The following is a 24,160-nucleotide window of genomic DNA, read 5'->3' on the forward strand; positions in this document are numbered from 1 at the left end:
GACATTCTCAACTCACTCAGAAATCTAAGGTGAAACAAACATGAAAAAATGCTCAACACCACTAATCAGAGAAATGTAAATCAAAACCACAATGAGCTAGCATCTCACGCCAGTCAGAATGGCTATTACTAAAAAGTAAAAAACAACAGATGCTGGTGAGGTTGCAGAGAAGACAGAATGCTTCTACATAGTTGGTGAGAATATAAATTAGTTCAGCCACTGTGGAAAGCAGTTTGAAGATTTCTCAAAGAACTTAAAACAGACCTACTGTTTGACCTAGCAATCCCATTACTGAGTGTATACCCAAAGAAAAATCAATTGTTCAACAAAAAAGATACATGCACTTGTATGTTCATCCCAGCACTATTCACAATAGCAAAGATATAGAATCAACCTAGGTGCTCATCAACAGTGGACTGGATAAAGAAAATGTGGTACATATGCACCACAAAATACTATGCAGCCATAGAAAAGAAAAAAATCATGTCCTACACAGTAACATAGATACAGCTGGAGATCATTATCCTAAGCAAATTAATGCAGGAACAAAAACCAAATACCGCATGTTTTCACTTTTAAGTGGGGGCTAAACAATGGGTACATACGGACACAAAGATGGCAAAAACAGACACTGGAGACTCCAAAAGATGGGAGGTGGGGGTGGAATGCTGAAAAACTATCTATTGGGTAGTGTACTCACTGCCTGGGTGACAAGATCAATTGTACCCAAACCTCAGCATCATACAATATACCCATTTAACAAGCCTGCAAATGTACCCCCAGATCTAAAATAAAAGTTGAGGCCGGGCGCGGTGGCTCAAGCCTGTAATCCCAGCACTTTGGGAGGCCGAGACGGGCGGATCACGAGGTCAGGAGTTCGAGACTATCCTGGCTAACACGGTGAAACCCCGTCTCTACTAAAAAATACAAAAAGCTAGCCGGGCGAGGTGGCGGGCGCCTGTAGTCCCAGCTACTCGGGAGGCTGAGGCAGGAGAATGGCGTAAACCCGGGAGGCGGAGCTTGCAGTGAGCTGAGATCCGGCCACTGCACTCCAGCCGGGCGACAGAGCGAGACTCCGTCTCAAAAAATAAAAATAAAAATAAAAAATAAAAAATAAAAAAAATAAAATAAAAGTTGAAATTAAGAAGAAAAGAAATTGAGGATGAAATAAGGTATAGACTGAGGCATTCAAATTAGCCTGAATCTATTATTGTAGATAGGCTTCTTGCAGTAAAAGCTAAGCTTTGCCCGGTGTAGTATCTCTAATGTTACAAAATATACCACTGTCTTTGATTTTGCTCAAGTTATAGAACTCTCACCTGAGAATTCGAGTGTCAAAGGAAAAAACAAAAAAAGGTCATAGAGCTTTGCTAACATACCCTTATCGTCAAGGAAGAAGGAATGTTCAGGTGTTTAAAAAGAAGCATGATTATAGTTGGGGTAGGGAAAGATAAAAACAGTGAGATACTATAAATATGTATGACACAATCCCTGCTCCGAGTAAACTTATAATCTAATTGGAGAAACAAGCCTTTAACTTATGTACCAGGTTCCGTAATATGAATTAAGTAGCAAAAAGCATACAACAGTGTAAGTGTTGAGTGGCAGGGGATCAATCAAGTCCAGAGTTAGTAAGATGTAGTAGAAGAAGTAAGATTTGAGATTATTCTTGAAGAAAAGAAGAAAAAAAAGCAAATTAGACAAGGAAAACCGTAGAAGCTAAAATGTAGTAGAGAACTGGTGATGGTCTTCTCAGGGGATTGTGATGTTAGTATTACTGAAGTAAATCATTTCTGAGTTTCAAGAAAATTTCTAGAATCAGTTTAGGTGATGATGTAAGTTTCCTCCTCTAAGACCAGTGCCCAAGGTCCATCCCTCTTCCCTTTACTAGGAAGGGTGGAAGCAGTGGGGGAAGGGAAAAGAGGGAAAGAGAGAGGAAGGGAAGGAAAGAAGAAAAGGAGGAGAGGGAGAGAGGGAGAACAATGACATTAAAAAATGACACAAAAAAGAAATGAAAAGCAGAGGTTGCCTTTTTGCAGGTGGAGAACAATGTGGGTTTTCACAAGCAGAATATGGACACATTCTGTGCTATATGATCCCCATATGCCAAGAATGTCATTAATTAGATAGAAAGGAAAGATGAGACTGGCCAAATGCAGCTCAGGAGATCAAGGGCTATATACTCAAGCATTTTCACCTATGCTATGGAATCTTTGGTATAGCTACACAGTATGTATAGGCTTTGTTAGGCGATTGACAGGAGCCTGAATTAATACTAGGATTTTAATAAATCATTGATTCCTGGTATTTTTGTTACCAAAAGATGGTCTCATAAACATACAGAGTCTTTGAGCTGGACAATAGAGAAAAAGGTATTTGGACAATGGCATAAGCTAGGGGAGGGGAGATGCCAGCCTAAAAGTTTATTGGAACTATTTGAAAAAGTTTGCAGAAAAGGTTTACTGGGAAGTGATTTGAAAGAATAAAGATATTCATGGTAATATAACAGTAAGGACAGGCATGGTAGCTCACACCTGTAATCCCACCACTTTAGGAGGTAAAGGTGGAAGGATTACTTGAGCCCAGGAATTTGAAACCAGCCTGGGCAACACAGTGAGACCTCGTCTCTGCAAAAAAAAACAAGAGTTAGCCAGTAATGACGGTGTGCACCTGTAGTTCCAGCTAGTCAGGATGCTGAGGTAGGAGGACTGTTTGAGCCCAGGAGGTTGAGGCTGCAGTGAGCAAGGTTGTACCACTGCATTCCAGTCTGTGTGACAGAGCAAGACCCTGTCTCTAAAAGACAAACAGTAAGTGCTCCATGCACATTACTTATGTGCCACGCACTGTGCTAAACGCTTCATGTGCTTGATCTCATGTAATTCTATAAGATAAATAGTAGTCATTTCCTTATATTATAGAAGAGGAAACTGAGGCTCAAAAGAAATTAAGCTGCCCATGATGACCTGACTCTATTATAACAAAGGCAGTATCTGCTTCAAAATATATAATTACTATAGTATCTATTTCTTCAGTGTTTTCCTCTATTTCCTTTGATAAGGTTATATGCAAAGGCATAAAAGAAGAATGATCTGCATTTCCTTTGTAAATTTTGTTAAGAAGGCAAACAAAAATTGAAAAGGATATTTCTGAATAAAGAGGGAGAATGCAGACATGGTGCTCATAGAGAAATACTTCTTAGGACACTAGGGGAAAGTAGTAAAACAGTCAAGATAATTCTCTTCTTTAACATGCTTCATCTAGCTATGTAGAGACTCATGCAAAAACAAAAAAAATGTACAAATAAAGAAAAGTTACTGTATTTCATCTTCCCTCATTCACTTGCCATTCTGCAGGCATGAAATTATAAATTCCAATGAGCTTTGCTCACTTCATAACCTGGTCTTCTTGTCATTCTGGAACATACCAAGCTTCTTCCTATCACAGCATCTTCACACTGCTTGTTCCCTCCACTTAGAATTTATGGCTGACTTCTCAAGAACCATGCCTCAGTTCAGATGTTAGTTCTTCAGACTGACTTTTCCTGAACAACCTAGGTAAAATGTTTCTCCTCTTCCCTACTCAAAACCTACCCTATTCCTCACACACTATCTAAATACCTTGCTTTTTCCTCTTCACAGCATGTATCACTATCTGAAGTTATTTTTTATTTTTATTAGTTTTTAATAGAAACAGGGTCTCACTCTATTTACCAGGCTGGTCTCAAACTCCTGGCCTCAAGCCATCTTCCCATCTTGGCCTCACAAAGTGCTAGAATTATAGGTGTGAACAACCATGCCTGGGCTATTTTTTATGTTTTATTTTATGTATAAAAATTTATTCATATGAATATAAAGTTTTATTCATTACTATATCTCTAGTACTTACAAAAGTAGCTGGCACATAGTAAGCACGTAGTAAATATTTGTTGAATGAATGAATGACCACAGTACCTGCCAATAGGAATAGGGCAAACCTAAAACAGATACATTTGGTAATGCTTCATAATTTACAAAGTGCTTACATATACTTCAATAGTCAATACCCCACTGGGGACTAATCTGCATATCAACTGGTTATATCAAAACACCTACAAATCAAAGAATTCTATTTGCTATTATAAGTCTTAGCCTTATTTGCATGAAGGCCCTCAACTCAATTAAAATTCTTGGCATAATTGTGTGCCTAGTTACTGTCTAAACTCCTTTCAAAGCACTGGTAAGAAGGACTTTTGATAGAATACGGAAGAGCAACAAAATATGCTATATCAATGAGTTCTGAAGTTTTTATCGCCATTTGCAACACACAAAGTTCCTGCTTTCATTTGCCAGAAATGTCCTTATAAACACTAAGGTTTTATTTCTGCTTTTCAGACTAATACAAGTTATACTGCTCAGCACAGCTAGAAGACAACACTATGGTTAACACATGAAAAATAGCTGGTCAAAGCAGGTAACTTTTTTATTCATAACCCAGAGTTACTGTGAAATTTTCTGGGTATTTGAAGACAGAATGACATCGAGGGTTGAGAATTCAATCTCATGTTCATACATTTTCTTTGCTGACTTACTCAAGATTAGGATAAATTCTTTATGGATTTTATCCCATTCCAGTTTCACTGGCCTGGTGTTATTCTGAAGAATTAGCACCTCCATCTCCCACATGGGGCTTGACAAGAATCAACATATTTGGAATTGGTAGAAGATACAGGTAGCATACACTTAACTTGCAGAAGTGATGACGTTTCAAAAACACTGAATTATTGGTGTCCCCTCTACCAAATGATTTTTTGTTTTCATTTGCAGAATGAGGCTTAGGTAAAAAAACACCATTAAGAAAATCCTATGTTGGGGCCAGCTGCGGTGGTTCACGCCTGTAATCCCAGCACTATGGGAGGGCAAAGGGAGCAGATCACCTGAGGTCAGGAGTTCGAGACCAGCCTGGCCAACATGGTGAAACCCCACCTCTGTTAAATTTACAAAAATTAGCCAGGCATGGTGGCGCACACTGTCATCCCAGCTACTTGGGAGGCTAGAGCAGAAAATCGCTTAAACCCAAAAGGTGGAGGTTGCAGTGAGCTAAGATAACACCACTGAACTCCAGCATGGACCACAGAGAGAGACTCCATCTCAAAAAAAAAGCTAAACAAAAATGTTTCACTTAGTGTTAATTTTAAAATAAGTATTAAAAAAAGAAAATCCTATGCTGGACCTAACAAAGAGAGCCCAGGTCCTTTCAGTGTCTCCAGTGGGAGTTATAATTATTTTTGCTGAACTGATGACTGAAGGTTTTTCCTACAGAGTATTTTCTTTTTAACAAGAGGCAGAGAGACTACAGTTCTCATTGACCTCCATCCATCCAGATACCTGCTCTTAACTCATCAAACAGTTCTGTCTCATTTCTAGGACATTACATATTGTTTCAGACCTCTTTTCACTATAAGAAATGAAAATAGATGTCTAATCCCTAGGACTTATACGGTGGAAAAGACAGTCCCACTCCTGGTGTAGACTCCAGTAACAAGAGTCCTTCTTAACTGACTGAAAATAACTAATCATTCGCTTTTTGTCATTTTATTACTGTGCAGATGTATATCCCATTAGGTATTCATTAACTGATCACTTAAAAGATTTTTGTCTATAAATAGCATGTTTATCTTGGAAACACTGCTAGCAATTTCAGCTTAAAATTTTGCAATGTGGTTCATTTGCCAAAAAAGGGGGTGTTCTAAGTAAAATGCAACATTCAATGCATCACATATACTTATTTTATGAAAGGCTTTTGGTTTTTTATCACCATGTCAGAGCAGGTACAACGTGAGAGGAGAAAGCTTATTGGATGAGCACATAGGGCCGTACTTATTGAACTGCACATGGGTAAACAATATGGTAAGGAGACCATTAATAAACTCAATAATGGTATCAATAAATTGCAACAGAATACAATAAATGGTAGTGCAAGCATGCATCTTTGAAAAGCTATGTAAAGCATTTGAGATTACCCAAATGAAGTCCCCTCCCTCACTTTGGTAGTAACTAAAGTTAACAAACGCTGGCTTTTGTCCTTTCCCTCCTGTTCTTCATTTTAACAAAGTTGGTTTTAAAAAAAAGGTTGAGTGTGGTGGTTCATGCCTATAATCTGAGCATTTGGGAGGCCAAGGTGGAAGGACTGCTTGAGGCCAGGAGTTTGTGATCAGCCTGGGCAACATGATGAGACTTTCATCTCTACAATCAATCAGTCGAAATATAGAAGATAAAAGCAAATAGTAACAGAAAGAAGGGAAATCAACAAGATGTGGGAGCACCCACGAGGTACACATATCAGTAAATGCTAAGTAAAATGAATAAAAGACCAAATTTTGGTCTTTAAATATATTTCTATCTACATTCTATAAGTATGTAGTCAAGAGATTATCATAATAAATTAGTAACTTATTTTTCAAATTTAATTTCATTAAGAAGAGAGGATGTATAATATTACTGATGATTAGACAAGCACACTAACTTTTATACAACAAAGTGCATATTTTCCTTTACAGTAATAATTGGGAAATTATACATTTGTTCCACTACTAAATGTACTATACATTTTTTTAAAGCAAATCTCCTTTGGATTGCCTTTAGTATCAGTTTAAAAATCCATAGAAGAAAATTTGCCTCATTACTTTAAGAATCCATCTCTTTTTTATTTTTTGAGACAGGCTCTCACTTTGTCACTCAGGCTGAAATGCAGTGGCACGATCACAGCTCACTGCAGCCTCAACCTCTGTGGGCTCAGGTGATCATCCCACCTTAGCCTCCAGAGTAGCTGAGAATACAGGTACATATCACCACAAGTGGCTAACTTTTGTATTTTTTGTACAGACAGAGTTCCACCATGTTGCCCAGGCTGGTCTTGAACTCCTGGACTCATGTAATCCGCCCACCTCAGCCTCCCCAAGTGCTGGAATTACAGGCATGAATCATCATGTCTGGCCTCTAATTAAAAAAAAAAAAAAATCCACCTTGGTCACTATACTTATTTCCAAATGACTTTTGATTATTTCAAAAACAGAGATACCTTCAGTTTAAACACTTGAAAAGTATGGCGGGGAGGAGCCAAGATGGCTGACTAGAAACAAGTGCGGTCAGAGGCCCCCACTGAGAATGAAAATGACAAGTGAATCCCACACTGGCAACTGAGGTATCCAGGTTCTCTCAATGGGACTGACTAGGCGGTTGGCATGACCCACAGAGAGCAAGGAAAAAAGCAGGGTGGAGTGACCGCCCACCTGGGAGCCACACATGGCAAGGGGAGCTTCCACCCCCAGCCGAATGAGATGGTGAATGATTGTGCTATTTCACCCGAGAAACCATGCTTTTCCCACAGTTCTGTGCAACCTGTGGATCAGGAGATCCATTCATGAGCCCATCCCACCAGGGCCTTGGGTCCCAAGCACAGAGCTGTGGAGATTCTCAGTGGTCGCTCAGCTGGAGACTACTTAAGGCTACTGAGTTCCTGGCGGGGAGGGGCAGCACCCATGACTGCAGCTCCAATCTGCTGTTTTCCCCTGCCTGTGCCAGGGAGTCTGGCTGGTTTGGACCCAGTGGGAATTCCCCACAGCTCAGCACAGCATAGCAGCTGTGGAAGACCATGGCCAGACTGCCTCTTTAGGCTGGACCCTGACCCATCCCTCCTCACCACGCATGGTCTCCCTGTGGGAATTTCAGCAACTCCGGCCAGGGGGTTAGGGACAGAACTCTGATCTCCCTGGGATGGAGCACCTGGAGGGAAGGGTAGCCGTGATCTCCATGGATCAGTGGACTTGGTCTTTCCCCCTGCTGGCTCTCAGAAATCCAAGCAGTCCAGACAAGTGGGATTCTCCCCAGTGCAGTACAGCCCCTCCAGCAAGTGGCAGCCAGAGTGCTTCATTAAGCAGGTCCCCGATCCTGTGCCTCCTGACTGGGTTAGAACCCCAAACACTGGTCACCAGACACTTTATACAGAAGCATTCCTGCTGGCATTAGGTTGGTGCCCCTCTGGGATGGGGTTCCCAGAAGAAGCAGCAGGCAGCCATCTTTGCTGTTCTGTAGCCTCCACCGGTGACACCTTCAGGTGCAGGAGAGACCCAGGTGAAAAGGGTCTGGAATGGACCTTGAGCAAATAGCTGCAGCCCTATGGAAGAGGGACCCAACTGTTCAAAGAAAAACAAACAAATAGAAAGCAACAACAACAACAGCATCAACAAAAAAGTCCCCATGAAAATCCCACCCAAAGTCCAGTAACCTCAAAGATTGAAGTTAGATAAATTCATGAAGATGAGAAAGAATCCACAGAAAAACACTGAAAACTCAAAAAGCCAGAGTGCCTATTCTCCTCCAAATAATCACAATACTTCTCCAGTAAAGGCACAGAACTGGGTTGAGGCTGAGATGGATGAAGTGACAGAAGTAGGCTTCAGAAGGTGGGTAATAACGTACTTTGCCGAGCCAAAGGAGCATATTCTAACTCAATGCAAAGAAGCTAAGAATTATAATAAAACATTGCAGGAGTTGTTAACAAGAAAAACCAGTTTGGAGAGGAACATAAATGACCTAATGGAGCTGAAAAACACAAGAGAACTTCACAATGCAACCACAAGTATCAATAGCTGAACAGATCAAGCAGAGGAAAGAATTTCAGAGCCTGAAGACTACCTTGCTGAAATAAAACAGGCAGATAAGATCAGAGTGAAAAGAATAAAAAGGAATGAACAAAACCTCCAATAACTATGGGATTATATACAAAGACTGAACCTATGACTAATTCAGGTTCTCCCCAATCCCTGAAAGAGATGGAGAGAATGGAATCAAGTTGGAAAACATACTTCAGGATATCATCCAGGAAAAATTCCCCAAGCTAGCAAGACAGAACAACATTCAAATTCAGGAAATCCAGAAAACCCCAGTAAGATACTCCATGAGAAGATCAACCCGAAGACACTTAATAATCAGATTTTCCAAGGTCAAAATGAAGGAAAAAATGTTAAGGGCAGCCAGGGAGAAAGTCCAGGGAAGCCCATGAGACTAACAGTGGACCTCTCAGCAGAAATGCTGTAAGCTAGAAGAGAGTGGGGGCCAATATTCAACATTCTTTTTTTTTTTTTTTTTTTTGAGGCGGAGTCTCGCTCTGTCGCCCAGACTGGAGTGCAGTGGCCGGATCTCAGCTCACTGCAAGCTCCGTCTCCCGGGTTTACGCCATTCTCCTGCTCAACATTCTTAAAGAAAAGAATTTCCAACCCAGAATTTCATGTCCAGCCAAACTAAGCTTCATAAGTGAAGGAGAAATAAAATCCTTTTCAGACAAGCAAATGTTGAGGGAATTTGTCACCAGGAGGCCTGCCTTGCAACAGCTCCTGAAGGAAGCACTAAATGTGGAAAGGAAAAACCATTACCAGACACTACAAAAACACACTGAAGTACAAAGACCAATGACACTATGAAGCAACTACATTAACAAGTCTGCAAAATAACCAGTAAGCATCATAATGACAGGATCAAATTCACACATAACAATATTAACCTTAAATATAAATGGGTTAAATGCTCCAATTAAAAGACACAGAATGGCAAGCTGGATAAAGAGTCAAGACCCATTGGTGTGCTGTATTCAAGAGACCCATCTTATATGCAAAGGCATGCATAGGCTCAAGGAAAATTTACTGAGCAAATTGAAAGCAGACAAAAGCAGGGGTTGCAATCCTAGTTTCTGACCAAACACACTTTAAACCAACAAAGATTTTTTCAAAAAACAAAGATTTTTTAAAAAGACAAGGAAGGGCATTACATAATGGTAAAGGGTTCAATTCAACAAGAAGACCTAACTACTCTAAATATATGTGTACCCAATACAGGAGCACCCAGATTCATAAAAACAAGTTCTTAGAGAGCTACAAAGAAACTTAGACTCCCACACAATAATAGTAGAAGACTTTAACATCCTGCTATCAATATTAGATAGATGATCAAGACAGAAAATTAACAAAGACATTCAGGACTTGAACTCAGCTCTGGATCAAGTGGACCTGATAGATATCTACGGAACTCATCACCTAAAAACAACAGAATATACATTCTTGCTGCCATATGGCACATGCTCTAAAGTCAATCACATGATTGGAAGTAAAACACTCCTCAGCAAATGTAAAAGAACTGAACTCATAACATTCTCTCAGACCATAGGGCAATCAAGTTAGAACTCAAGATTTAGCAACTCACTCAAAACCACACAACTACATAGAAATTGAACACCCTGTTCCTGAATGACACCTGGGTAAATAATGAAATTAAGGTAGAAATCAAGAGGTTCTTTGAAACCAATGAGAACACAGAGACAATGTACCAGAATCTCTGGGACGCAGCCAAAGCAGTGTTAAGAGAAAAATTTATAGCACTACATGTCCACATCAAAAAGCTAGAAAGATCTCAAACTGACACTCTACCATTACAACTAAAAGAAATAGAGAGCCAAAATCAAACAAGCCCCAAAGCTAGCAGAAGACAAGAAATAACCAAGATCAAAGCAGAAGTGAAGGAGATAGAGACACAAAAACCCTTCACAAAAACCCCAACAAATCCGGGAGCTGTTTTCTTTTTTTTAAGAAAAAAAAAAAAAAAACTAATAAAATAGATAGACTACTAGGTAGACTAATAAAGAAGAAAAGAGAGAAGAATCAAATAGACACAATAAAAAATGATAAAGGGAATATCACTGCTGATCCCACAGAAATACAAATAATGATCAGAGAATACTATAAATACCTCTATGTAAATAAACTGGAAAATCTAGAAGAAATGGATAAATTCTTAGACACATACACCCTCCCAAGACTGAACCAGGAAGAGGCTGAATAACTGAATAGACCACTAACAAGTTCTGAAATTGAGGCAGTAATAAATAGCCTACCAACTGAAAAAGGCTCAGGACCAGACAGATTTACAGTTGAATTCTACCAGAAGTACAAAGAGGAGCTGGTACCATTTCTTCGGAAACTATTACAGATAATTGAAAAGGAGGGAATCCTCCTTTTCGTTGCCAGGATGCAAGGCTGGTTCCACATATGCAAATCAATAAATATAATTTATCACAAAAACAGAACTAAAGACAAAAACCACATTATTATCTCAAAAGACATGGAAAGGCCTTTGATAAAATTCAACATCCTTTCATGTTAAAAACTGTCAATAAACTAGGTATTCATGGAATATACCTCAAAATAATAAGGTATTATTATTTAATGACAAACCCACAGCCAATATTATACTGAATGAGCAAAAGCTGGAAGCATTCCCCTTGAAAACCGGCACAAGACAAGGATGGCTTCTCACCACTCCTATTCAACATAGTACTGGAAGTTCCAGCTAGGGCAATCAGGCAAGAGAAAGAAATAAAGGGTATTCAAATAGGAAAAGAGGAAGTCAAACTGTTTGCAGATGACATGATCCTGTATCTAGAAAACCACATTGTCTCAGCCCAAAAGCTTCTTAAGCTGACAAGCAACTTCAGGCAAAGTCTCTGGATACAAAATCAATGTGCAAAAATCACAAGTATTCCTATACACCAACAACAGACAAGCAGAGAGCCAAATCATGAATGAACTCCCATTCACAATTGCTACAAAGAGAAGACAATACCTAGGAATACAACTAACAAGGAAAGTGAAGGACCTCTTCAAAGAGAATGACAAACCACTGCAAGGAAATCAGAGAGTACACAAACAAATGGAAAAACATTCCATACTCATGGATAGGAAGAATCAATATCATGAAAATGGCCATACTGCCCAAAGTAATTTAGAGAGTCAATGCTATTCCCATCAAACTACCATTGACATACATTCTTCACAGAATTAGAAAAAAAACTCCTTTAAAATTCATATGGAACCAAAATAGTGCCCATATAGCCAAGACAATCCTAAGCAAAAAGAACAAACCCAGAGGCATCATGCTACCTGACTTCAAACTATATTACAAGGCTGCAGTAACCAAAACAGCATGGTACTAGTACCAAAACAGATGTATAGACCAATGGAACAGAACAGAGGCCTCAGAAATAACACCACACATCTACAACCTTCTAATCTTTGACAAACCTGACAAAAAGAAGCAATGGGAAAAGGATTCCCTGTTTAATAAATGGTGCTGGCAGAACTGGCTAGCCATATGCAGAAAATTGAAACTGGACCCCTTCCTTACACCTTATAAAAATTAAATCAAGATGGATTAAAGTCTTAAAAGTAAAACCCAAAGCTATAAAAACCCCAGAAGAAAATCTAGGCAATACCATTCAGATCATAGGCATGGGCAAAGAGTTCATGATGCTGTCCCCAAAAGTAATTGCAACAAAAGCAAAAATTGATAAATGGTATCTAATTAAACTAAAGAACTTCTCCACAGCAAAAGAAATTATCATCAAAGTGAACAGGCAACCTACAGAGTGGGAGAAAATTTTTTGCAATCTATCCGTCTGACAAAGGTCTAGCATTCAAAATCTACAAGGAACTTAAATTTACAAGAAAAACACAATCCATCAAAAAGTGGGCAAAGGACATGAATAAACACTTCTCAAAAGAAGACATTTATGCAGCCAAGAAACATAGGAAAAAACACATCATCACTGATCATTAGAGAAATACGAATCAAAACCATACTGAGGTATCATCTCATGCCAATCAGAATGGCAATTATTAAAAAGTCAAGAAATAACAAATGCTGGCAAGGCTGTGGAGAGAGAGAATGCTCTTAAACTGTTGGTGGGAATGTAAATTAGTTCAACCATTGTGGAAGACAGTGTGGCGATTCCTTTCCTCAAAGACCTAGAATTAGAAAACCATTTGACACAGCAATCCCACTACTGGATATATACCCAAAGGAATAGAAATCATTCTATTATAAAGATATATGCATGCGTATGTTCACTGCAGCACTATTAATAATAGCAAAGACATGGAATCAACCCAAATGCCCAGAAATGATAGACTAGATAAAGAAAATGTGGTACATATACACCATGGAATACTATGCAGCCATAAAAAGAAATGAGATCATGTCCTTTACAGGGATATGGACGGGGCTGGAAGCAGTTATCCTCAGCAAACTAACGTAGGAACAGGAAACCAAATACCGCATGTTCTCACTTGTAAGTGTGAGCTGAATAATGAGAACACATGGAAACAGGGAGGGGAACAACACACACTGGGGCCTGCTGGCAGGGGTGGGGGAAGTTTAGGGGAGGGAGTGCATCAGGATAAATAGCTAATGCGTGTTAGGCTTATTACCTAGGTGATAAGTTGATAGGTACAGCAAACCACCATGGCACATGTTTACCTATGTAACAAACCTGTACATCCTGCACACGTATCCCAGAACTTAAAATAAAGTATGTACAAGTCATGGGGACCCTCCAATGTTTCTTGCATCCAGTTCCTCCTTTTCATTCCCATAGCTATTGTTGCAGTGCAAGCTGGCATTTCCCTTTCCCAGGATCTCTCTTAACGAGCATCTCTCTCATGATCAACTGTACACAGTAGTGCCAGGATCATACTCTCAAAGTATAGCGCCTATCTTTTCACCACCTTGCTCAAAAACCTTCAGTGGCTTTCAGTACAGTAGAGAAAATACTCCACTCTCTCATTTTCTAACACTTACATGGTGCTTGTTATGTGCCAGGCATTGTTTTAGATGTATTATTGTGTATTATTCCTCATAACAACCCTGTGATGTAGGTACAAATCTTATCCCCATTTTACAGAGGAGAAAACCAAGACACAGTTCAAGTCACTTGTCAAAGGACGCGGTACGTTTCAGCATTGGGGTTAGTACCCTGGGACTCTAGCTCCAAAGTTCTATCTCCGTTTCTTTTTCTGTCTCACCATTCTCTGACTGAACCCAGTGCTTTTCTGCTTTGGGGTCTTTGCTTACAATTTTCTCGTTTCCTGCTACACCCTTCTCCCATATTTTCCTATATATACCCATCAAGATCTGAAATGCCGCCTCTTCCATGATGCTCACCCAGAGACATTATCGATTCCACTGTATACAGTTATCTACTATAACATTGTATTTTCTCCATTTTTTGGACCTCTGAACTTTTTACTGGCCTCCTGCTCCCCTAAGGGCACCCTGCTTCTGCTGGCTTAATGTTTCAGAATTTGGTGTCATCGATCTCAGACACCACTTCGCCATCCACTATCAGGCAGGTGGTGGTCTTTTGGATGGTTTGCATGGAGTTGCTGCCGTCCAGGGCATCACCAAGATTGAAGTCCTCGCCCTCTTCCAGCAGGCGGTGGTAGGTGGCGATCTCAGCCTCCAGGTTAACCTTGATGTTCCGGAGGGCCTCATACTCCTGGGCCTGGCGCTACCCCTCTGCCCGGGTCTGTGCCAGCTCTGACTCCAGGTAAAGCAGGATCCCATTGAGCTGCTCCATCTGCAGGGCGTAGTGGGCCTCCACCCCCCTCAGGCTATTCTCCAAGCTGGCCTTCAGATTTCTCATGGAGTCCAGGTCAATCTCCAAGGACTGGACTGTACATCTCAGCTCCATGAGTGTCATCTCAGCAGCTCCAACCTCGAAGGGCTGCGTGATGACCACTGTGGTGCTCTGCTCAATCTGCTGAGACCAATACTTGTCCAGTTGTTCTTGGTTCTTCCAAGCCACCTTGTCATATTGGGCCCAGATGTCTGCCATGATCTTGACAAGGTCCTGAGATTTCGGGATCTACCTCCATAGTCAACCCAGAGCTGGCAATCTGGGCTTGTAGGCCTTTTACTTCCTCTTCGTGGCTCTTCTTTGAGAGCCACGATCTCTATCTCCAGCTGCAGCCGAATGACACTGGTGTCATCAGTGACCCTGCGGAGCCCATGGATGTCGTTCTCCACAGACTAGTACATGGCTAGCTCTGTCTCATACTTGACTCTAAAGTCATCAGCAGCAAGACAGGCACTGTCGATCTGCAGAACGATGCAGGCGTTGTCCACAGTATTTGCGAAGATCTGAGCCCTCAGGTCCTTGATGGTGCGGAAGTAATGGCTCCAGTCTCTGAAATGGGGTCCCTTCTTCTCCAGGTGCTCCCAGATTTTGCTCTCTAGTTTCCAGTTCTCCACCTCCAGGTTCCTCACTCTGTTCAGGTAGGAGGCCAGGTGGTCGTTCAGGCTTTGCATGGTCTCCTTCTCGTTCTGGATGCCTCCCATTCCTGCCAGATCCGTGGCCATCCCCATGGCCAGGCCCCCAGACCCCATGCCGCCCTGAAAGCTGGTGGAGTGGGACACGGAGATCCGGGAACCAGAGCCCCCGGTGCCTGCATAGACGCTGGCCGTGCTGCTGACTGGCCAGGCACCATAGCTGGGCACCTGGACAGAACCCAGGGACTGGTAGTTGGTGGAGAAGGTGGAGTGAGTGGTGAAGCTCATGCTGCCCACAGAGAAGAGCGAGAGGACAGGACTGAGGCTTTGCTGATGACCTGTATTTTCTAGTATATTAATTTGAATGTACATTTCTGAGTTATAATTCTTGGAAGAGAACCATTTCTTATTTTTATTTTATATTATTTTATTTTTATTCTATCTTATTTCTCACTGTCCATCTTCAGACTTAGTAACTGTTCCCGACACAAGGGAGACTGCTGCGCAATAGGTACAACTGCAGTAAATAAGCTAATGGTTGAAATCATGACATTTAAACAATACAGGCCAAGTGTAGTGGCTCATCCCTGTAATCCAACACTTTGGGAGGCTAAGGCAGGAGGATTGCTTGAGGCCAGAAGTTCAAGATCAGCCTGGGCAACATAGTGAGACCCCCATCTCTACAAAAAAAATTGAAGTACATACGTTATAGACACTAAATATTAATTGACCTGCAAAGATAAGTATATTCAAAAGACTCTAACACAAGCTCTGAGGGCAATTCCAGAACTATTTTTGACACTGATATAATAAATACATAGCATTCCAAGAGAATCACTTTGAAAATAACCAAAGATTTTCATGGCTTCAACTCTTATTTATTGAGTACCTATTACATGCCAAACATAAAAATATGAAAAGACAAAAATAAAACTCCTGAAGTGTTTAATAAAAAAAAATCACTCTAGCTCCCTCATATTTTTAAGGAAAGAGGTCTAAATGATAAAGTATCATTGGGAACTCTGCTGTGGTATAAAAACATGCCAGCTGGGCACAGATCTCCCTTCAGTGGGAATAATCATCACTAGGAACCCAAAGAAAAATTCCCAAAAACAATGGGATATAATGCATATACCCACCACCCCTGCTCCACACCCTGCCAGGAATTTGCAGGAAGCTTCATGTTTTGTATATTTCACATATAATAACTACTATCTATGAAATTTATGGGAATTTGATATTCCTGGGTAAAAGATGCCATACTTGTTCAAAGTATAAACAAAAACGATAGCTTCACCTGCCATTAAAAATACAGTTTTAAAAGAAAATCAAACAAAAAGAGGGGAAGATGGAAATTCAGCTTTAATATATTAAGGGGTATGTTTAAAGCTGAGCTATTTCCTAGATCTCTATATGATAACATCCTCAGCAGAGAGCCTAGGTTTTTAAGAACTGTAGATTTTTCTTCATTTCCACAGATGTCTGCTTCTATTTTGAGATGTCTGATTCTTCTGATGAAATAAACCCAATCAAAATGTTCATTTTCTTTCAGTTTTTGTTTATTTAATTAACATGATTTTCTACATGATTATAAAGGCCATAATTATATTATCAAATCCCTATCAAAGTAATGACTTAATGTAAAACGTTAACACTTAGCAGTGCTTAAAACAGTATTTAAAAAAACCACAAAACCCTGTGTATGAATAGGGTGAATTTATTCAGACTATTTCCTCTGGAATGCAAATGAACATTTTGGCTATGCTTATTTTTTATTATTATATATTATTGCAAAGAGAAACAGTTTTTAGCCTTTATGAACAGTAAATGTCTATCCCAAACCAAGATCTTTTTCTGATTGGTTTATAATGGGCACCAGCTATTATGAAACCAGGAATGATAATATGACAAAATAACATAGGACAAGCAAGGTACACACTACCAGGTAATATTTATGGTTAAAATATTTGGGGATAACACAATCAGAAGTATGGGGCTAAAAGGGATTTCATTACAATTTTCTCTTTCCTTTCGTCGGAAATACATGCACATAGCAATTCTAAATACATTAAGAATATTCTTTGTTTTTAGCCTCTCAGAATTAGAGAGTCTATCATTCTCTTTTGTCTTCCATTCTGTGTTTGTATGCTCCACTGAAGTCTATTTCTCTTCTTTTGTACTGAAGATGGAGAACTGGCAGCCACCTTTCTGTAGTAAGAATCTTTGTGTACTTGAAGATAATGTTTAATCACTCATCAGCCTTACTGTCTCCAGAATAAAAACAAAGTAGAGGGTTTTGCCTTTTTTTTTTAAGGATGTCAGAGGATATGGTTTATTATTGACTCATATATAACATTCAAAATCCTTACAAGCAAGTGAGGGAAGAAGAAAGGAATACACAAGAATAAAGGTCCAGCAGGCCAGCTGGAATGTAAAAGAAAGGTTAAAAGGAAGAAATAAAGAAAACATTCATGGAGAGCTTCAAAAATAATATGTGAGTGCTTATGATATGCAAGGCACTGTGCAGAGTCCTTTATACAGTTGTCGTCAACACCATCCTATTAGCTAACACTCACTGAACACATACTTTTTGTCAGGTAGCATTCTAAGTGCTTTTCATGAGTGAACTCACATAATCTTCAGGATATCCCAAGGATGGGGTTATTACTACATTTGAGAAAGTAAACTGAAACATAAGTTCATAATACCTTCATATATTTGGTGCTTTCTATAAGGTTAGACTTATTATTTCTTTTTGACAGATGAGAATACTCAGGATCCCAGATTAAGTAACATGCTCATGATCAAAATGGCTAGGAAGTGACAGAGCTGGGATTTAAATCTAGCATTGTCTGATTCCAAAGTAATTTTGACTACAGTAAATCTTCAATATCATCAACAGGTTCTTGGAAACTGACTTTAAGTAAAACAAGATACATCGGGTCTTTGAATAACAATGTGTCATTATAATGTTGATGATTAAAAAAACATTTTTTATTTGTTGTATCACTTAAAGTTAGTTTTCAACAACCTCTCAATGTTAAGTGAGGACTCACTGTACATGCTTAACTTCATTGAGAGAAGAAAAATAATGATGATGATAAGCACAAGAAGTTACAGAGCTTGTGTTATATGCCAGGCACTGTTGAAAGTGTAACTATTAACATATTTAATCCTGATAACAATCCTATGAGAATAGGTACTATTATTATTTCCATTTCACAAATGAGGAAACTGAGACACAGAGAGACTAATGTACTTAGTGTTATTCAGCTGCTAATTAGGAAAGTGGGCCTCAAATCCAGTCCCAGAGCCATGCTCTTACCAAAGCACTATTAAAATATATAATGAAAGCAATTGTTTGGGATACTAAGAATGGTCTCACAGGTAAATATACATTGACACTATTATATAGCTAATATTTATTGAGTGCTTACTAAACTCTTCTAATAGACATTGTAATGTGCCACCCAACTCCCCCTTCAAGAATAAAGGATTTATTTCCACAGTTAAAAAGGTTGGTAAAAGACAATACCCCTTAGTCGTTGTCAGCTCCTAGGAGGCTGAAAAAAACCTGCCTCAGTGTTGGCTGAGGTCTTTCTTGGAACGTACTGCAGCTCACCTTCCACAGATAATGACAGCACCCCCTAATAAATACACTGAATGTTAATCTCAGGTCTGCTTCTCTAGGAAAGCAACCTATGACAATACTCTACTTAATCTCATTTAACTCACATGATCCTATACATTAAGTGTTATTATCCTCATGTATTCATTTTACGAATTAAGACACTCAAGCTTAACTTGCCCAAGGTCACAGAGCTAGTCAAGGATGGAGTCAGAACTTAAAACTGTGACTGTCTAATTCGGAGGCTTCACTCTCAACATCCGTGTGATTGCAGAGGAAAATACTTCAGTGAGACCTGTCATTGGTTTAGCATGTATTTTTTGTTTAAAGCAGAGGTAAGAATAGTAGTTGGAATGACCTGTAACGCAAACAAGGTCTCCTGAAACAATTTTTCCTCTAGGTCTTCTACAACTTATTTCTTGGGAAGAAAGAACTGAGGATAAAGTTGCCATATGATAGGGAAGAGGAAGATATTCAATTAAAAATATACCTTTATATATTAAATTACCTTGAATTCAAAGATAAAGGTTTCACTCTCCAATGAAATGTTTATAATTTAATACACCTGTATAGCATCTTTCCTCATACGAAGGAAGTTGAAAACATAAAATGCCAGCATGTGGCCCTAACTTTAATGAGAAGTTACAGTATGTTATCTGTCTATAATATCCTAAAAATATGGAGTACTGTTAAAAGGTAAGATGGGATGAGATGGCTTGAGGTGGCACAGGGCCATAGCTTTTGCCTCAGTTATGATGGTATACAATCACAGATTTTATCCAATGTTGTAAATTTCCTGGTGCTTTTCTCCATCTTTATTGCTTTTTCCAGGATAGAATCACTCAAGACATATACAAATCTCTTCACTCATGTAGGCTTAAATTGTGTGGAATCCACTTTTAAAAATTATACTTTTTTGTAATTGCCCATATTTCCAGCAGAGAAAAGGGAAAATTTGCAACTAAAAAAAAAATCCAAATATTAAATGTATCTTCTCAGTATTTGTATGTTCTGGGTACATCTTTGATTTCAATTAAAATACAGAGTAAATAAAATATATACCCAGACATAAGAGGGCCTGAAAAATCCAGTTCAGAGAAAATGAGATGCAGTTAGCAAAGATTACATGCATCAATGAACTGTACTAAATTGAACACTTTTAAATGCCACAGATTTTCACTGTGAAACTGGGGAGTTTGAAAGAAAAATCAATAACGTTGGGGAAGGGAAACCTTCTTCACACATCTCTAATTAGTCATAGCAGAATCTGGTGGATTTCCATATTATGACTCGATCAAACTTGCGAAATTGGTTTTGATCCCAGACTCATTTGGTACATCTTCCAGAAGAAGCTCCACTCCAGATAATCAAAGGTTTTTTCAACCTTGAGTGAGCCTCAAGATCACTCTTTCAGTGTGCACCCATCCTATATTATGCTCAGTGTCTGTATAATGTTGACAACAGCAATCTCCATGGGTTTACCCTGTAAGAGCTCCATTTCTAAGAACAGGCAAAGTATCTTCAAACTGGTTGGCTTCAATTTTAGCATGAGGCTTCAAAATCTATATTAGTAAGTGAAACCAGGCATAAAGAGGCACACTTCTTCAGATCTTTTTTTAATAAATCGAATAAATATTGGCCACATTGTTTATATTAGGGCATGCACCCTTCTGTAAAGTCATTGCTCGAGTCTAATAATGGAGTAGGTAAAAGGTTTCTGTATTTTTCTGCATAATCAATACCAGAGCTGCTGATGCAAATTTATTTGAACTCCAGGGAACATATCCTTTGAAGTTCTGGGAAAATTTTAAATATAGTGTGCAAATCAATAAGTGAACAAAAACATCTCTGTCAATGTGTTCATTTTTATTCAGAGAGGAAATATATCTTTAAGTGTAATCTCTCTCTCACTTCCTCTATGAACCTCTTCCCCAAATCATTTCTTTTACAAAAGAAACTCATGAAAATCAGCTGAACAAAAAACATCCTTTTTGGCATAATTATAAGTGGTATGGAGGTACCTCTCTGAACAGGATGATTCTTCAAGCCCTAAATAGTCTTCCTCTTTCTACCCTTTTATAACATTCTATTTTTTCTTTACCCATCATTTCACATCCAAGTTTTGGAGCCTGAGTTAACTAGGATGGTTTGAGGGCATTTCCACAAGGCCTAATTTGGTAGCATGTCTTATTTTGAATGGGATGCATCTATGAAATTAAAAAAAAAATTTTTTTCATGACTGCCTATTTTCACAGTCCACTAAGCAAAAACACGAAGCGATTTTTTTTTTCTTACCCCCATCTTCCCTTTCTCCCTTCATTCTCTCTCTTCCCCGTGGAGTTCAAATTTTAAAAAGGTGAAAATTGAAGCTGTTGTACACAAGGCGATTGCAACATGCATATTTGATTTTTATGATGGATCTAAATTGCTGAATAAGGCCATGGAACAAAGGGAGACTGCAGCTTCCTGCCCATCACAGGCAGCCACTGAATGCAGAACAAAAGCTTCGGCCATTAGGGGCTCAGCAGGGAGACACATTATATAAATGACTTTGTCTTCTCTGCCCCCTCCCCCCCACTGGGTGCACTGGACAGGGATGGGTGTGTGTGTATGTGTGTCTATGTGTTATGATTTGCTAGGGCAAGAGATAAGAAATCCTAGGAGAAGCAATGGGAATAGAAATGAACAGCACATTAAGATTCAAAAGGGCCACGTTTTCCTTACTACATCAGTGTAGCTCTTAGTGCTGTGGTGAGAGCGCCACCTAAGACAACTACTCCCCTACCAAACTTGGTGTGTATTCAGAGTAACCTGTAGATTTTCTTTATGCTGTTTTGTTTCTTTCATCAGGAATGATGAAGTAGAAGGAAAAAACATTTAGAAAAATACAGAGTCCTAGAATTCCAAGGTAATTGCTAGGTCGGCTTCAAGAACAAACATACAGTTTACTGTGGCACCAGTTTCTTAGGAAAATACACTCGAATTCCTCCTTCCAGGCTCAAGGCTTTTCTATGGGCAGGACAAGAGATGATATCAATAAAAATGTCCTAAGCTATTACATAGCAGAGTCAGTCTATTTTTAGGAGGCCCCCTGTGGTGGTGACTTGAATAGGTACTACTGTTTTATCTAGCTTGAAAAACCAGCAATCCCGCACACACCTTCTCAACAATCTCTGCACAGTATTTCAGTTTGTAGAAGAATTTTATTAATTTCATTAATTTTTTCTTTTTATTTTCCTCATCCCTGTGAATTACCTGAAGATATGGAAGAATTTTAGTAAGCTTCACAAAGGTGAATCTTTTTACTACTTCTGGTATCAATGAAAGGGGTAAGGAACAGGAGAGAGTCTCTGCAGATTACAGGCTGAAGCACAAACTGTACATTATTAAAGATGACACAGTGAACTGGGTATGATAGGACTGACACCCAGGGTCAATTTCTATTTCTACCCCAACTGTCACTAAACATTTCATGAGGGGAAACATCTCTGTGGTAAGTTTCTACTTCCGAAATTGTACTAGGATTTTCCGATAATCCTCCAACTCTCTAATACAGTGAAGAAAGCAGTCCTACTGTGAGCCAAAATAATTGAGGGCCTTTCTATCGTGTGCGTGGAACCAGAACTGAGGGTTCTTGAAGAGAATCAATCTCAAAGACAAAACCAGCATAAGGGTGTATCTTAAAGTCACCTAGCAATAACTGAATTGAGTAAAGCTAGCTAAGGGAAATGTCATGAGACAAGTGCCATTTGTCACATACCATCATTACTCTGTCAAAATGGGCTATTCATTTAAAATAAGGTAGAATCTTATGACTTATATAAAAGCTGAGAGGTTATGAGGGACAAAGAGGGGGTTGTCACTGTAGAGTAATTCAGTTCTGAGCTACAGAGGTCACCAGGCTATCTTTTTATCAGTTCTTTGGGGTCTCACTTTAAGGGGGTATTGAAATATTTTTTAAAAAGATATTTAAATCTTTTTATTGGATGGGAGACGGTCTCTGCTCCACGGATTATGGATAATAGAGAGACTTACGCTTATCAATAGTTTTAAGTAACCGGGATGAATAGGTTAGGGAGAGTCCCTTAACTCTGTATGGCCAGTGGTGAGGGGGTAACAGTCAATATGGATAAATAAGCAGATGGATGAGTACAATAGAGATGAGACTGCTGAATACTTTATTCACTTATTCAGTTATTAAATATTCATTATTGGACTACTAGGATTTCACATACTGTGGATTCTATGTGAATAAGACAGGCAGAGTCCCTGCCCTAAATAATATAATAATCTTATGGTTGAGCATTGCACAGAAGATATAGAATAGTTATACAAATACATACATAGGTTAACAAATGACAAAAGATTAAAAAAGTGAAATGTTCTATGAGAATATTAACTGGGAGGACCTATCTCATCCTTTAATGAGCAGGAGACATTAAGTTGAGGCAGGAAAGAAAAAGTTAGATATGCTGTTACCACCTACATTTCACCTTTTGGAGTGCATCTTAAGATATCAATTAAAAATATGAGTCAAGGAAATTATGTATTTCTTTAGGTTCTTACATATCTTCACCTCTCCTTTACCCTATCAAAAAAGGAAACTGTATTATTTTGCTTAAAAGTAAAACAAAATACCAATTTAGTTACAGGCCTTAGGTAATTCAAATTTAATTCAGAGTAAAAGCCCAAGTCACAAGGCTGTAACTGTTCTATCCAATATGGCAGCCACTGGCCACATGTGGCTGTTCATACATTTAAATAAAATGAAGTAAAATTTTAAAAATTCAGTTTCTCAGCTACACTATCTACCCTTCAAGTGTTCATTAGCATACTGTACACTACAGCTAGAGGCTATTAAATTAAAATTAACTAACATTAAATATGCAGTTCCTCAATGGCACTAGCCATGTTTTGAGTGCTCAATTTCAAGTGAGTAATGGCTATCATAGTGAACAGTGCAGACACAGCATTTCCATCATCACAGAAAGTGCTATTGGATAGTACTGCAAAACTACCTGGCACACTGTTCCTTCTCCAACTTCACTTTTTACTCTTCTCTCCTTGCTCATGCCCCTCCAGCCATGGTGAAATTCTTGCTGCTGCTTGGGCATACTAGGCACGCTCCTCCTTCAGGGCTTTTCCATGATTTGGTCCCTACTTTCCTCTCCAGTTCCTTGTCTCTACACTAGCCATGCTGGCTTCCTCTCTCTGTCATTCCCAGTCTTTCTTGTCCTAAGGCTTTACACATTTTGATACCTTTAGCTGGAAGGCTCCTCCCTCCCTGCTTTACTTTTCCTTCAAATATAACTTCACTTATCACTTCATTAGGAAAGCCTTTTCTGACTAGATCAAATTTTCCTGTTACAAACTCATGTTCCTTTCTCTCATAGCACTTATT

General features: G+C 39.1%; 1 protein-coding gene and 1 pseudogene across 1 annotated transcript in view; both read right to left on the reverse strand.

The window, feature by feature from the left end:
• The window catches only part of LOC117088617, a 121,994-nt gene that overhangs the window by 49,817 nt on the left and 48,017 nt on the right, over window positions 1-24,160 (reverse strand). The window lies entirely within an intron of this gene.
• On the reverse strand, window positions 14,077-15,449 carry LOC117087988 (annotated as a pseudogene).

The sequence above is a fragment of the Trachypithecus francoisi genome, unplaced genomic scaffold (assembly GCF_009764315.1).
Source record: "Trachypithecus francoisi isolate TF-2019V2 unplaced genomic scaffold, Tfra_2.0 Lachesis_group10, whole genome shotgun sequence".
In the NCBI taxonomy this organism is placed as follows: domain Eukaryota; kingdom Metazoa; phylum Chordata; class Mammalia; order Primates; family Cercopithecidae; genus Trachypithecus; species Trachypithecus francoisi.